Genomic DNA, 16844 nt, shown 5'->3' with positions numbered 1-16844 from the left:
AAGCTATCGAGAACATACATATGTGTGTGTTATCTTATGGAGAAAGGATCGTTATTCCGACAATAATTTCAAATGAAGTTATTGCATTGCTGGTTACAACAAAAAGGCATATTCGAAAAAGTATCATGTTTTAAAGAGAAAAAGGCATATTCCAAAAAATATTATGTGTACATATTAAGAGAGAGAGAGAGAGAGAGAGAGAGAGAGTATTGATGTGACATAATAACGATATAAGGATACGGCTTAGAAACGGGAATAATTCAAGGTTATTATTCATGGTTATTATGATAAAATATGACCTATCGGTCCTGGTGTACTATGGTGCATTTTTATGATTTTTGTAAATGAATGTAAATGAATGAATCTGTGAATATAATGTTTTTTTTATCTTGACTTTGACCTTACAAAAATGACCAAAAACTTTCCCATTTTTTTTATTTTGCAGCCGTTGCTTGGCGATTACTATCAGCAGCAGAATTCCTTGGATGACCTTTATTGAAGCTGGGTTAGTTTATACGAAAACTGGATACTCGACTGTGGAGGCAAATAAAAATACTGCAGAAAACTTGGAATACCAGAACTTTTTATCAGCAGATCTATGTTTCATGCAGAATAATCTTATATATATGAAACAGTTTCTATTAAACATTTACTTTTATACAAATAACTAGAGGTTATGTGGAACCTACCATGAATTCTTCATTTTGCCTCTCTTAGCCGAATCTTAGTTACTCTTTTCCCTGACAGACTGCAAAATATTATGAAACTAGATGAACATCCGATGATAATTTTGTTTTTTTAATATATAGCCTACTTGTTTTAGAGAAGATGTCCTACGTTGAAAACATATGTCTGTCTTATCCCCCGACCTATGCAAAACGAATATAAAAGCTTTATTCCTGCTAATTAGGAAAATACCAGACAACAAAATTAGATGAAAAAGTTAAACTATAACTTTATTGTGACTCAACTACTATATGTTATTATACGTTTCCTCCAATCAACATCTTGCAACTATTGGAGTGAAGTTTTCTGATCTTTTCACATAGCGTTTTACATAAATTACATTTCAGTATTACAGATAAAGGAACATGATTAAAAAAAAATGTTGGTTCATCAATATGATCGAACTGGCAATGTGGCGAGGTTAAAAATGTAAGCGAGCGCTAATCCCTCATCCTAACCTGGGACAGTGGTGTAACAGCACAATATAAGAACTAGTATAAAAAACAATTGAAAAAGGCTTGAATCATCAGATAGACACAAAGCAGAAAAAAAAACAGCTAAACAAAACCGCTAAAGTCAGAAAGTACCGATCTAAGAGTAGTTGCAGTTATTGAAAGCTAGTTCAAAGCCAACTGCAAATAACAAATAACATACAAATCCTGATTCCCACACTTAAATCAATCTATGCTTTTAACAAATGTATGTTTGGCTTTTAGTTAGTAAGTAAGTAAGTAAGTAGATAATTTGTTATTGACATAGGTAGCATAAATAATATTTTATATTCATAATACAATAATAATTTTGAATTACACATGGCCGATGTCACTTTAAACTTAATGTTTAAAATTTCAATAAATAAATTTAAAATTATTACTTGTAAAGCAGTTCCTTCCTTTTGCAGAAAAAATATATTCAATTATTTAACTGTTTGTGTCATCAAATTAACAAATGTTCTATCATTTATAGAATTCCTGGCAATGTTCATTGATTCAAATAGAAAATTTTTAAGATCATGTGTCAAAGTCGTTTGCGAGTCTATAAAAGCACAAAAAAGTGTTTTCTTTCACATCTTTAATAGTTCAAAAAGAATATACAATGTAGTAGGAAATGTTTCTCATCTTCGACTGATCCTTCATCGCATAAGGTGCAGAAACTTTCTAAATCGCCGATTTCAATGAACAAAGCTAGTATACCACAGCGAAATTGTGCCATAACTGATCGTTCATTTTTCTTGGTGTTCATTTTGACATAAAGTTCAATCATGTAATGCAAGTCCTTAATTTTGGGAGAGTACCGATTTTATCAGTCCAATCGTTCTCAATATTCCATAAGTTTCGATTTAAATAGTTTAATATTGCAAACATTTACATTTTCATGGCAACTGTCCATGTCTACTTTGTGAAAAATGTCCTTTATCTGAGACGTCCACTGACTCGAATTGTTATAGTTCCAAAGAAATAAGTAAGTCTATCATTAGCCATTTTAAAGAGAAATCAGCTGTCATATTCATGTTCACCGATTTGACTCAAATTCTCGTATTTGATTTATAACACACAAAAACGTATATCTAAATATAAAAAGTCTAAAATAAACAGTTTACGATGCATGGACTCGATAAGATGCTAACCAAAGACATTACATTTACCTACACACTCAAGTCCATGCGCTGTAATAGCTGAACATGCTTAGTTTATGCGTGACCCATCTCCAGCAAAGATGTTAAATTGAAGGTCACATGAATACGAATTGAATGGGGTCGAATTATTCACTTGCACGTGAATAATTCATCAGCAAAGTTTCTTAGCCTATTTTGACAAAATTGAACCAAACTGGCTGCTAAGAGGCAAAATATTATTTCACTTTTTCACCTCCATTAATGATTGAACAAAAACAAAGTATATTTTAACTTTTTTTATATCTCGTAGCTAAATTAAAATGCCCCGTTAATAAGGCGATTCCATCTTCTTACCATACAAATAAATCGTATTAAAGTGGGCTGTAACGATTTTAGTTCACTGTTCAGTGAAACAACTGGTGCAAAGCTCGGTTTGTACAACTTTGATGGAGTGGTATGTTTTAAATCCCCAAACACCTGCACAGTAGTCAATAACTAGTGCGACGCATGACTCGAAAAGGGTTTCAAACATTTTAATTCCAACGTTCTTAAAATTGTGATTTTTTTTATTTTATCATGACAAATATTGTCAAGATATTTGTATTGACTTACATATTGTAAACTGTTATGTCCAGTCTTGAAATCAAAATTGCTTTGTGGGATACGCTGTTTTCTAAAATGCATTACATTTGATTTTTACAATTCACACATCTGCTTTTAAACAGATTGCTGACATATGGTGCGTACAGATTTTTTTCTTAGAAATTCTCAAACAATTTGTTACAATTAAATTTCAAATTGACTTATATTTTTTTTAACGTAGATTTAACCAGTTTTCTGCTCAAATTGGACCATGCATGTTCTGTGTTTATTCATTTTGCTTCAAGGTAGGCTGTATCGTTATGAATAGCTATTGGTCATTATGTTTGTTAGCGTGAGGAACATTAAGGATGTTAAAACAGATATGTAATTCATGTTGTGTTTTAGTGGAAAATGTCTATTGCCAAGAAAATTTAATATAAGATATGGAGTCATGGTAATTATATTGTTTACAACAGATAATTGTGAAATTTTAAAATGTTGTGGTGAAGATGTCTTTTCAGTTTTTTATTTAATATTCTTATATTGAATGCTATTTTGTTTTCTTCATAATGTTGTGGATGATTTTCAAATACTGTTTACTATCAAATACTTTATAAACTAATAGGAAAGTATAGCAAACGAATTATATTTCGATATTTGACGTTTACAAAACTATGATAGTTGTCTCCGTTGAACAATGGGTTGCTGCTGACTATAGATGGCTGTTTAACGACCAGTAAGTAGCTAGAGAAATCAATAGTCAACGTTAATTAGATTGGAAGATGAAGTAGCAGCAAATACAAATTTTCGTGTCTTTGGTTTGACCCGGGTCGGAGATCGAACCACGAGACACAACCTCGAACTCTCGCGGGCTATGGGAAGATATGAAAATCAGATCACCAACTTATGGGTTACAAATCTATACTGAAATAACTAAATGTAAAATGCATGTTATATAAAATTACCTGCCTTTTGAAGGTTTCGTAAACTCATTGCCCATTTGAAGACATATAAAAAAATTGAATACAACACGTTTAATAATTTCATGCGTCCGAAAAGCTTTTCTGGATTTACCTTTATCAGGAACGCTCAAAGCCAAACATTTGAAATCCGAGGGATGTATAAGTACCGAAACAGTTGAAGAGCTATATGACAAAAATACCTAAAACTAATAGCCAAATTCATCTGAGGTCAACTTTGCCTGAGGGAGTTGAAACTTCTTTTTGCAAGATCGTCAAATATTTACAAGGCACAGTTTTTGTAAAATTAATGTCAATGGTCAAACAAGAATAATTTCTCTTTTTTGCAGATGTTATCATAATTATATACTCCGGGTTATCAATAATAAACAGAAAACGTTCAAAGTCCAAAAATATCCAGTGCATCATTTTGAGATCATTATTTTAAATGTGCATATATCAGTCTCGAAATTCAGCAAAAAAAAACTAAATGTCTTGGAACAGAATTTTGTTTCAACATGACAACTCGTGTTGCCATAAGTGACAAATAAAAATCCAACCTTATTCTAAAACAGAAAGGCTTAGGAAAACAAAAAAACGTCCATCTATTTGTGTTATTATGTCCACTACGTAACAGTTTTAAAATTATTTTATCATGACATACTAAAGAGAAACATTTTGTATTTTTCATCGAGTACTTAATTTAAACACCTAACCCATATCCATTTCAAAAAAATTGAGAATATTTGTAAATGTATTACCTTTGGTAAAGTTTGAATGTTGAAATATGATGCAAAGTTTGAATGATGATGTTTTGTCGTTTTGCTTTGTCTCTCATTTTTATAAAGTCACATCTCCAACTAAATAAGTTATTACACATTGAAATACTTGTTAAGGTAATATTTAAAATATTAAAACATATTTGCAATGAGTAGACTGAGATAATTAATTCTGTTGACGAGTGTAATATCTATTATAAGCTCATCTTCTAATTATATCAAATTCAATTACTAGTAATGATTATTAGCAGTTGCGCATAGTTGGTATAGTAACATTAGCTAGTTATGTAGAGAACAAGAGGTGTTACAACAGTCTCTTTTTAAGCTTGTAAGTTTCTAAATATGTACAGATGATATCGACGAGTTCTCTCGAGTCAGTGAGTATTAGTATTGATGAAGGTACTGCAACAATTTGGTGTACAATTTTGCATAGCATTATAAATCGGGGTTTTAATGTAGGCGAGTTCAGATTTTGAAGCATGTCTGTAACACAACTGGTATTTTGGACGCGAAAACAAGCATAGCTGTACGATGTTTAACCATCTCAAGTCTGTTGTAATGTTCTGTAATGTGAGTGTTCCAAACTTAGGAATCATACTCTTGTTTTGGACGGATAAGCGAAAGGTATGTTTGTGATTTAATGTTTGTGTTAGATGTTTTAAGATTTCCTTTTAAAAATCTTAGGCTTTTGTTTGCATTTTTTATAACATGGTTTGTATTTTGGGTCTATATCAAATCAGATTTTAGAGTTATTCCGGGGAACTCTTCCTAAGGAACAGATTCTAAAAGTAAGATTGTGGAGAAAAGAATTGTGTTTGATTGGATTTCTCTTGTTTGTTGTGGTGAGAACTGTACATTTGTCTGCATGGAAAGCCATCAGCATGTCTTCTTCCCACTTTGCTGCATCATCAAGATCTTCTTGGAGACTGTCATAATCTTCTTGAGATTTGATAGTTTTGTAATTGATGCTGTCTTCAGCACACAATGTGAGTTTACTGGATTTCAAAGATAATAGTAAGTCGTTTATTTTTACCAGAAAAAGAACAAGATTAAGTATTAGAATAATGAGATATGGTATCAACGTTGAGTATCCACCAGATTCCAAATGGCGTGCATGGTTTGTCATTTGACCTTGAACAATGAGCAAATCCCATACTGTATAGTCAGCTATAAAAAGCCCCGACATGACAAAATATGAAACAATTCAAAGGAGAAAACCAACGGCCAGTCCCATGACTGTTCCTTGATGGACACCAGAAGTTACTGAAGCAATGAAAATATCTTTAATCATGTGTTTGAGTTTATTAGAGGGTCGAATAGATTCCTTATTGTTTAGATAGTAAAACATGACCACACACACATCATCATCTAAGTTCAGCTGGTTTTTTTTTGTTTTTTTTTTATTTGTTTTTTTTTGTTTTTTTTTTTTTATTAATCTATTTTCTTGTTTTTTGTGTTCTATTTTTTTTTTTCTTTTTTTCTCTCTACTACTTTTGTGATAACTTAATTTTTTTGTCCAATTTATACAAATGTTGAAATAATATGTAATGTATGCATGCTCTTATATATTGTATTGTTAAATATGTTAAATGGAGAAGACTTCATAAGTCTGTTTGACTTGTGTCTCATCCAATTTGTGTTTATGCAAATAAAATATGTTTAAACTAAACTGGAGCAACATTTGATGACTTGTTTGTGAAATTTTCAATATGGCATTTTGAAACAGGAACAATTCCAAAGTCAAGGTTGTTTGAAACTTTTATATTACCGATTTTAAATGTAAGATTCTTCGTGAAGATGTCAACTGCTATAATTAATGAAAGGCTTAAGAAAGAATACTGCGACTTGTGGACGGTTGAATGTACAAAATAGCCTCCAAAACTATGCCTTTGTTTAATGTTCGTGGAGTTCATTTACCATGAGCCTACATTTTTGAATATATAATCGCTCTTGTAAATTAATCTAATTATCTTCGTGAATTATTGTTTAGAAATATTTTAGTTACACCTAGCCAGAAAAGTTTGGTGTAATGAAGCAAGGAAGTGGTCATAATCACTCAATTGCTTGTCGACAATCAAAAAGACAAAAATATGCTATGTTTAATTGTGTATTAAATGAATGAAGCGACTATAGCAAGAAACCACTTCCGCTCTAATGTAAAATCTCATAAATATATATATATATATATATATATATAAGTCTAAATTGAAAACAACGTCCAAACCTATGATTGTGTTGGATAAAAATCGCAATTTTTATACGTGTGCATGCAAAACAAATTTCTTGGTAGAGGGGTCTAAATACAGCACAAACAACATTTTCCAAAAGACCAAAAAAGTGAAAAAGCATATTTAAACAAAACGCATTTGACTAACAGGTCGAACAACGGATGTTCTTAAACCCTGCTGACTGCCATTGGCGATTGCCAAATAAACGGATCACAAGATGTAACAAAATGGATCTTTATTAATTTAATACCAAACAGAAAACAATAAACTTGCGGAAAAGATGGTATACCGCAAACATGAGGTGCAAAAATTTGTATACCATATCCGGATTTCGACAATCAATGTCTCTTCAGTGATGTTAGGAATCGAAACGGTATTTGGAAGGCCATATAATTTACCTCAATTTAGGATAGACTCTTGAATTTTGAAGAGTCGAAATAGGATGAACGGATCATATAAACCCGAAGGCAAATATAATACAAGCCCAAACGAAAAAATATAAATAAGTCTAAATTGAAAACAACGTTCAAACCTATGATTGTGTTGGATAAAAATCGCAATTTTTATACGTGTGCATGCAAAACAAATTTCTTGGTAGAGGGGTCTAAATACAGCACAAACAACATTTTCCAAAATATATATATATATATGAATCAAATGTTCTATGATGTAAACAGGATAAAGCATTTGGTTAATACGACGTTATAAACCCCATTTTTTGCAACCGTGGCTTTCAAATATCAATAATCCTGACTTATGAGAGTATTGTCATTTTAAGAATCACCAAATTCTTTGTCGTACTTGTAATAAATGGAAATATGGAAAATATGTCAACTTTTCTGTTTTTGCATTTTGATCTTATATTAACATACTTTTGCTACTACACACTAAATCTATCGTATGAGGGATGCGTAGGTGGCCTGTTGGAAAGTAAAATGTCCACCATTATCCCACATACTATATTTGTAGTGGCATTCCAAATTTCGCCTCCGTCTCATTCTTGTCAACCAACTTTGTAGAACCAACCTATTGGTTTTATTTTTTATTTGTTCACCTCCTGAATGGTTTCGCTTTTAGCAAAATTAGTTTTAACTGTCTCCGCATACCTAGGGCTTTTGTACGTCTTTAGTATAATATAAGGATTTCGATACAATATGATATCGAAAATAGCTTCTTTCAAAAAAGAAAAAATTCATCATTATAGTTTTGGTTTAATATATTATATTTATTAATTTAATGATTACATTAACCAAAACTATAATATCTGTTTGGTTTTAAAATTAGGTAATGGTGGAAATTGGAAAACTAATATATTGGTGACAATACATGTATTTTGTTCCTATAAGGACTTCATATTATATTATCTTAATTCCGTGACTAGTTTGCTTATCATGTCCTTGGCATTATTTAATCGGAGGACTTAGTTTAGTAATCTTGTTAGAATGTCGACCTCATTTGATATTTGGTCCACTAAAAATAAACAGGGTCAGGAAATATAAATATATTAAATAAATTCCCAGCTGATGTATTTTAAAATTTTAACAAACAAAAAAACAACTTATATACGCAGGAAAAGTTGAGGTGAATGTTAATACTTACATAATAGAAAAACAAAGGATATGGGGTATCCATCCATGACACAAAATCAGTACATGCACAGCAAAAAAACACACAATAAGCAAAGGAATGTAGCGCTTGTATTGCTGTTCTTCATCTCAAAGTCACAGTGAGGCCTTCAGCACGTAGCATGCACTTATTATAAAGCTAAAATAGGGCTTGTCTCTCCGTGTTATTCCATTGCTTGCGTCATAGCGTTCCCCATTACTTGGCTCTGATCGTTCCCCGATGGCTTGGCTCTGGTTATTAACTATGATAGTAAATCCAGAATTGAACAACAAGATCGGTGAAGTAAACTAAATTCATTTTACAAGATTTTGTTTTTCCACTTCAGTTACGTTTTGGTTTTCTGTTTAAAGGAATGTATGTTTTTGATTTGCAAACTTCTGATATTGAATGTACCTTAGATATCTGAAAACCACTGTAAAAGCTTAGGCAATGTCAAAAATCGATATTTACGATGGACAAAGCCAGGCTGGATGTCATTTTTTGTGTTATTGCGTTGCTGTCTCATTATCGCATGCACCGATTCTCATTTTATCCATTTAAAAGACAACGCCATCAGACTGTATGCGGTATGATTTATAATGATACAACTTCCATCAGAAACAAATGACGAAGAAGCTAGCAATTGTATGTTCTTCTTCATAACCTGATTACTTTATTAAGTTATATTATTTTCTTTAACTTTTCTTAAATTCTGAAAGAGCGTACACATAATTCAAAGTTTAAGGTTTAATCTATAGCCAAGGTACGTTAACATAATATGTAAGCAATGACACATGTTCAAACTTTGGTATTCTTTCTTTATGTCTTGTGCCCATGACATTACGAACAATTCTGACACAATAAATCGCCCATGTAAAGACCATCACGAATAAAGAAAATAGGCCTCTGTTGAATTCAGTTAACCTTACGTTAGGTCAATGTCATCCAACCATCTAGAAAATGTTTATATATAAATAAATGATGCAGTCTCGCTTTACCACTTTATACATTCATAACACGATGGTTAATATAAGCGTTGTTCTTGTTTTAGTGCTGGCTGTTGGTAAGATCATATCTAGCAAAGTTGTGAAATGGACGGACATTTATACGTATATATCTTTGGCATCAATCCTCAGGCTAAATGTAATGTTATATCAACGAATGTATAACACATATGATATAGAAGCTATGATATAGGTACTATGTGAAAATGTTCTTTTTTTTAAAGTCATTGTTTTGAAATAGAAGTTTCACGGGTTATCATGTTGTGTTGCTTACTGTAGAATTCAAATCAAATTTAGCAGATACTTATATATTTATACTTTATTGAATTAAAATAATTGAAATGTTGTATATATATAATACTGTAATCTCTCTGTTAATATCAGGTTATACTGTTGCCATCGATTGCTTCGGAACAACATGCAACGTGGATCAACAGGTCAGTTATTTATTTAATTTTGTTTTTACGTTTGTTTGAAAATAACCCAAAATTTTGATCAAGGTTTAAACAATAATAAGCCATTAATATATACACTTCTGTCCTTTCAAAATTGAGAGATGGGGAGTTTTAAAAACTAGCAACCTTATGTTTGGTTTTAAAGAAGTTGTTTATTTTAGGTTGAATAGCGCGGCACTTCAGAATTAATCTGTTCCATTCAACTTCTCTAAATTTTTGGGACAAGAAAATCATAATTTTGAACTCTTAATACCTGAGTGCAAACAATTAAAACCAATATAAAAAATAAGGTCACGCTATAAAGCCGAAATCTTTGTATTGCTAGATTATAAATGTTGTATTGTTTTAATTTCAAATGTGTATTATTAAGAAAGACTATTTTTCTCATATTTCGAAAAAAAAACCAACATCCAAATCAAACAGCTTATTTGCATTAAATAGATCCCCAAAATGTACAGAAGACTAGATAGATGCAAAAAAAAAAAAAAAAAAATTAAATGACCATTCAATGTTTTTTATTCAAACATTTTAAATGAATAATTAAAACTCTATAACCAGTTTAGTATTTGATATTTAACGATATCATGATACAATAATTACACTACATAGCGCTTCATTTTTTTGTTTTGACGTTAATCAAGTGGTGTTTTAAAGTGATGTTGCATGTGACAATAAAACGTATCATCCATATGTGCACGTGCCCTCCATGACAACCTTACAACAATGCATACATGGAATACAAACACAACAATGCATACATGGAATACAAACACAACAATGCATACATGGAATACAAACGAACAACTCGATTTAACTCGCATTTTTGTTATCGACAATTTGTGAATTTCCCCCTTGGTCATATTTATAATCAAAATATTAGGTAATGACGTCACGTAATGTTTTAAACAATACAGCAACACCATGGTTTTAAATATGTTCATATAGCAACGTTATGTACGATTAAAAAGATGGATTTTTTTCCTTAAAACTTCTTCATGTTATTCCCTTCCAACTATCATATTGTCAAGACAAATTGTTCAGACTAATTGCCGATAAGAAAGAACTTATTTTTTATACTGACTTCATCAGCTGGAATATCAGACCCTATTTCCATAATTATGAGCTTAAACTGAATAAGCAGAAATATAAGTGTGAAACTAAGATTTGTAATTCCATATAAATGAAACGAGATAAATAATAAACGCTAATCAGACATGTTTATTAACATTTAAAGAGACTATCAAAATAAACACAATTCTAAATTTTTTATGTTAACCTACCGTATTTCGAGCTTACTTTTAATTTAAAACAAACTTTATTCTCTGTAGATAAATATAGAAATTTTAAGAAATCTAAGTATGGGTTTTCTCATTGATGAAGGCCGTACGGTTGTCTGTTATTGCTTACATCCACTTCATTTGACCTTTGGTAGACAGTTCTCTCATTGGCAATCATACCGCATCTCCTTATTTTTATAATGTTCTTCTTCTTCATGCAAAGTAAATTACTTAAAACCTTTACTAGATTCTTCTATAGATATAAAGATTTGGTTTGGAAGTTTGGTTGAAAACTTATTTTAAACAGGATAGCACATCCTAATTTTTACGGAGATGTTGTTTACCGAGCCCGGAAATTTAGATACGATCCGGGTAAACTTATCGATCCTTTAAATAAACTTATTCTAAAAGGTTACCAATTCAACACTATAATTAGATCTTTGAATATTGTTTTATTGGTATTGATATTGATTTTGTTATCAGAAAATTAAAATCAAACTAAATATTATTTTTATATACATATGCACATTCATGGCTCTACAATCTGTCGATACTTGTATCTTGGCATTGCACAAGATCATGTTTTTCTCTGACTATTAATGACGTCTTTACACTAAATCCATTGGATGTTGGATGTACACTGATTGATATTTTAGTCTTAGATGCATGATTTTTTTTATTAGTTGTTATTGTCTTTGAACTAGCTGTCAGTAACTGCGAGTACTCTCAGATCTGTATTTAGCGTCTTTTTGTTTTTGGGATGTATATTTACCCTGCCACGTCCACTCTGTGTTTTTGTTAGATGAATATCTGCTTTGTATCCATCTGATGAGTTCAACCCTTTTTCAACTGACTTTTATAGTTTGGTCTTATGTTGTGCTGTTGTAACACTATCCCAAGTTAGGGGAGGGTTGGCGCCTTCAAACTAGTTTAATAAAATTGAGAGCCTGTAGTTGAGAGGTGGTTGTTGTTTGTTGCTGTTTATCATATTTGTTTTTCGTACATTGTTTTGTATAGTGTGTTCTTGTGTTGTGCTGTTGTACCACTGTCCCAGGTTAGGAGAGGGTTTGGCGCTATCTAACTAGTTTAACCCCGCCATATTCTGTATATGCCTGTCCCAAGTCAAGAGCCTGTAAATCAGGCCGTTAATTTTCTCGTTTGAAATTATCTACATATGTCATTTCGGGGCGTTTTATAGCTGACTATGCGGTATGGGTTTTACTCATTGTTGAAGGCCGTACGGTGACCTATAGTTGTTAATTTTTGTGTCATTTGGTCTCTTGTGTAGAGTTAACTCATTGGCAATCATACCACATCTTCTTATTTTTATATTAAAATGCATTTGGCAATTTTTCAATTTGATCCCTTTTTTTGGTCAAATACCTCTTTAAGTACTTAAAAATATTTATACATCCTTAGCTTTCAATTTTTTTTTATTTAAGCGTATCTGATTAAGGAGAATCCAGAAAAGCGCTTCGGACACACCTACTTTACAAAGAGTTTTTTTTTGGGTGATATAAAGCAGCACAATAGAATGCATTGCAACTATGTGTTCAATTATTAAACACTTTGAACATCTTTACATAGAAATAAATAAAAAAAAAAATCACAGGTTATTTAAAATACCAAACATGTGACAAAACCTACCAGACGTCGTCCATGATTATCTCTTTCTAAGAGTATATTTTCCAATAGCATAACACCATTTTTACAAACTTACTTCATTAGATTAACGATAATCTGCACTAAACATTACAATAGTTTACCACACACACTATTCCTTCCACGAAGTGCTAATACTGAACCACAATTACCACAAAAACATCAGAGTTCACCTTTGATGATAAAAATATTATGATTTCAAAATCATTATTCTAGTTTTTCATCTTATCATTTGTTTTCAGTTTTGCCAGATTATGCTCAAGTCACAGACAGGGCAATGTTATACTCATCATGGACAAGGGGTACGTTTTGATTTTTTAATCATTTTAATAATGGTTGAAAACTACTGTTTTTATTTTATTTTAAACTTAACCCATTATGAAGTGAAAATGGACTAACATTGGACAAACTTGAGAATTAGTTATATAACAATATCGAAATGTAACAAAATAATTTTCTGCAGTTAGGACGGATAAGTCTAATGCAATCCAGCACAAGACGCTAACTCTTTCGACGAACCCGGTTTAGAGTTCATTCGAGTCCCTCATATTTGTTTTTTGGTTTATGTATATAAATAACTCAAAATCGCCCGCATTTAACTGTTCGATAAGAAATACACCTATCTCATGTATATGTATAAATTCTACATTTTTATTTTATTCGAAAAATACCTTAAAAAATGCATGGCTATTTAAATGTAATATGATAAATGATTATAAACATGTTCAATTTGCAATTGTAAATGAAGCTACCAAAAATCGAATAAATATTTTACAATACCAAAACGGTAAGTTTTACACCAAGACACAAGTATCCAATATGAACAATATATTTCCCTCCCTGTTTGCATTTTCAAAGACCATTTATTTTCTGCAAAAATCAATGTCATTTTGATATTGGTTTATTTCGAAATTACAACCGTTGCATAATGCAAAAAGACAATAACGGATTTTAGTCAGTATACTATAATTTCAGCACCACGAAGACCATCAGTCATGCATTGGTGCTCATCACCCTGGGGACCATTGTTTCTGCAAAGATCAAGCTTGTGTATCCCAAATTAGTAAGTTTCAAAACAGAGTAAGGCAGTGTCCTAACTTAATTCTGTTTATGACCCTAATAGTATAAACGAAAATTTTAAATTTTTTATCTAACCTCTAACCGTTGTAAATAATAAGAGAACCGAAGAAAGAAAACGAATCGCTTAAGCACATTTTTTTAAGTCTGAATCCTAGAGATGACAAAATTCAGCACGTAAGAACGCATATGCTACATGTATTTGTACTTCCATCTTGTATAAAGTCATTTATTTTAGTGGAATGAAAATTAGAAAATTTCACATACTTCAACTAAAAAGAACTAAAAAATACTAATATGAAAATATAAACACACATAGTATTTCTAAAAATAAGTTACTTCTTTTTCAGCTAGAGAATGGGCCTCTGGGTCAACGACTTCAGGTGGCTCAATAATGACATCTGATCCTGCAGGCGGATCAAACATGACAACAAATGCTCCAATGACAACTCAGATGCCAATGACTAGTAAGTACAAACATGTACTATAAACGGCTTTTATATGAGATCATGAATATTTATAAGGCCGAAATATATACTATAAACGGATAGAAGCCTTTATGTGAGATAATGAAAATATATAATGTCGAAACATTAAAAGTAACCTCCTCTGAATCAAAAGTGAAATAGGGAGACGTCAAAGAGGACCGCGATTGTTACTTTATTCATTATAAAAATAAAAAGATGTTGTATGATTACCAATGAGAAAACTATCCACCAAAGTTCATATGAAGTGGATGTAGCAATAATTATAGGTAACCGTACGGCCTTCAGCAATGAGACAAATCCATAGTCGGCTTTAAAAGGTCCCGGCATGAAAATATGAAACAATTCAATTAATAAAACTTACGGCCTAATTTATTAAAAATTGTCACGAACTACATATAGATCTGTTTGTTTTGATTTTTTCATGTTTTACAGATATGCTATTTCTATAGGCAAAACCAGTTTTAGTAATTGTAAAAAAAGGATCGGGTTATTTTCAGATTTATATAAATAAAAAAAAATAACAAGAATCACAAAAATATTTGGACAGGACAACAGACCAACATATGCAACTCGCCCCTTAAAAAATAACATCTTAAAGACAAGGACAAACAACAACGAACAATATATGGTCCAGATAGCCTGGTACAGACACATACTATGGTGAATCTAAACCAGTTAAACTAATGTAACTACAGCTGTTCGTTGGATATGACGCTCATGGAAAAAAATCAGCAACAACACTAGATCACAAAATTAGATAGTGCGCATATGTTTCGTAGCTGATTTAAATGAATGATTCTGTTATACTTTATAATATATGTAATGGGCAGTTAGTTCTTCGAAGTTGCTCACGGTAACAACATTGTACATTTTTGTCAAGAATACTTGTATAATTTTTTATTCATTGATGATAAGAGTTTTTAAGATCAAATACATTGAATTTTACAAAAAATATATAATGAAAGTTGTTTTCAGGAATAGTAAGAAGTTACTGTAAACAATTTCATCTGTATCTGACGGTTTTATGTCATTACAAATAACATGCTTTAAATTCGGGCGAGTATAGCGAGAGTGAGTTAAAATTAAAACTATGAATACCTTAGTTATCTTTGGTGGTCGAAATATAGTTCAGCAATAGCACATGACAGTGAAACTATTTTTACTTCATTAATATTATTTACCGTTTATATTTTGTTTACTTCACACATTTATTGCTAGTAATTTTCTTTTAATAGCGTAAATATACAGTAACTGTTACCTCAAGCATAATTGAAGAGGAAGAAAAAGACGGTGCGTGACTATACAAGTGAATAATTAAATGTTTATATATGATAGACTTTTGTTATTCACGTGAACCCATTTCATTTGGCTAAATACTCACTGCATTAAAAAGTGTCCATAAGAAGAATTTGTGTTCGTTTTATGTTAAGGATCATTTCGTGCTTGTATGTCTTTTTGTCTACACCTCAAATATTTAGGTAGTTCAGCACAACTTTCATAAGTATTAAGCAATGAAAGATGAAATTTGGAAAATAAATGACATTGCACGATCTTCAATTTGAATAAGACCAGAATCGTCGATAGGGTAAGCATCGATATATTCATCACACGATTCGAGACCAGTTGTAATCAATCAAAAATACCATTCATAAAAGATATATTATTAAAATATACTTTTTCACTCATTTGGTCTTTTGGAAAATGTTGTTTGTGCTGTATTTAGACCCCTCTATCAAGAAATTTGTTTTGCATGCACACGTATAAAAATTGCGGTTTTTATCCAACGCAATCATAGGTTTGAACGTTGTTTTCAATTTAGACTTGTTTATATTTTTTCGTTTGGGCTTGTATTATATTTGCCTTCGGGTTTATATGATCCGTTCATCCTATTTTGACTCTTTCAAAATTCAAGAGTCTATCCTAAATTGAGGTAAATTATATGGCCTTCCAAATACCGTTTCGATTCCTAACATCACTGAAGAGACATTAATTGTCGAAATCCGGATATGATGTACAAATGTTTGCACCTCATGTTTGCGGTATATCATCTTTTCCGCAAGTTTATTGTTTTCTGTTTGGTAATAAATTAATAATAAGATCTCATTTGTTACATCTTGTGATCCGTTTATTTGGCAATCGCCAATGGCAGTCAGCAGGGTTTAAGAACAGCAGTTGTTCGACCTGCTAGTCAAATGCGTTTTGTTAAAACATACTTTTTCACTCATTTGGTCTTTTGGAAAATGTTGTTTGTGCTGTATTTAGACCCCTCTATCAAGAAATTTGTTTTGCATGCACACGTATAAAAATTGCGGTTTTTATCCAACGCAATCATAGGTTTGAACGTTGTTTTCAATTTAGACGTGTTTATATATATATATATAAATGTC

General features: G+C 31.4%; 1 long non-coding RNA gene across 1 annotated transcript; it reads left to right on the top strand.

The window, feature by feature from the left end:
- Positions 1 to 9841: 9841 nt before the first annotated feature.
- Positions 9842 to 15848, top strand: LOC127730839 (uncharacterized). The gene is made up of 5 exons (XR_007995319.1): positions 9842 to 9935; positions 13135 to 13194; positions 13868 to 13955; positions 14320 to 14436; positions 15693 to 15848. It is a non-coding gene; the product is annotated as an uncharacterized LOC127730839 (long non-coding RNA).
- The last annotated feature ends 996 nt before the right edge of the window (positions 15849 to 16844 follow it).

This window comes from Mytilus californianus, unplaced genomic scaffold (genome assembly GCF_021869535.1).
Source record: "Mytilus californianus isolate M0D057914Y unplaced genomic scaffold, xbMytCali1.0.p SCAF_2, whole genome shotgun sequence".
Taxonomy (NCBI): domain Eukaryota; kingdom Metazoa; phylum Mollusca; class Bivalvia; order Mytilida; family Mytilidae; genus Mytilus; species Mytilus californianus.
Note: the sequence above shows the minus strand (reverse complement) of the source record. Positions and strands in the feature narration are given on the sequence as shown.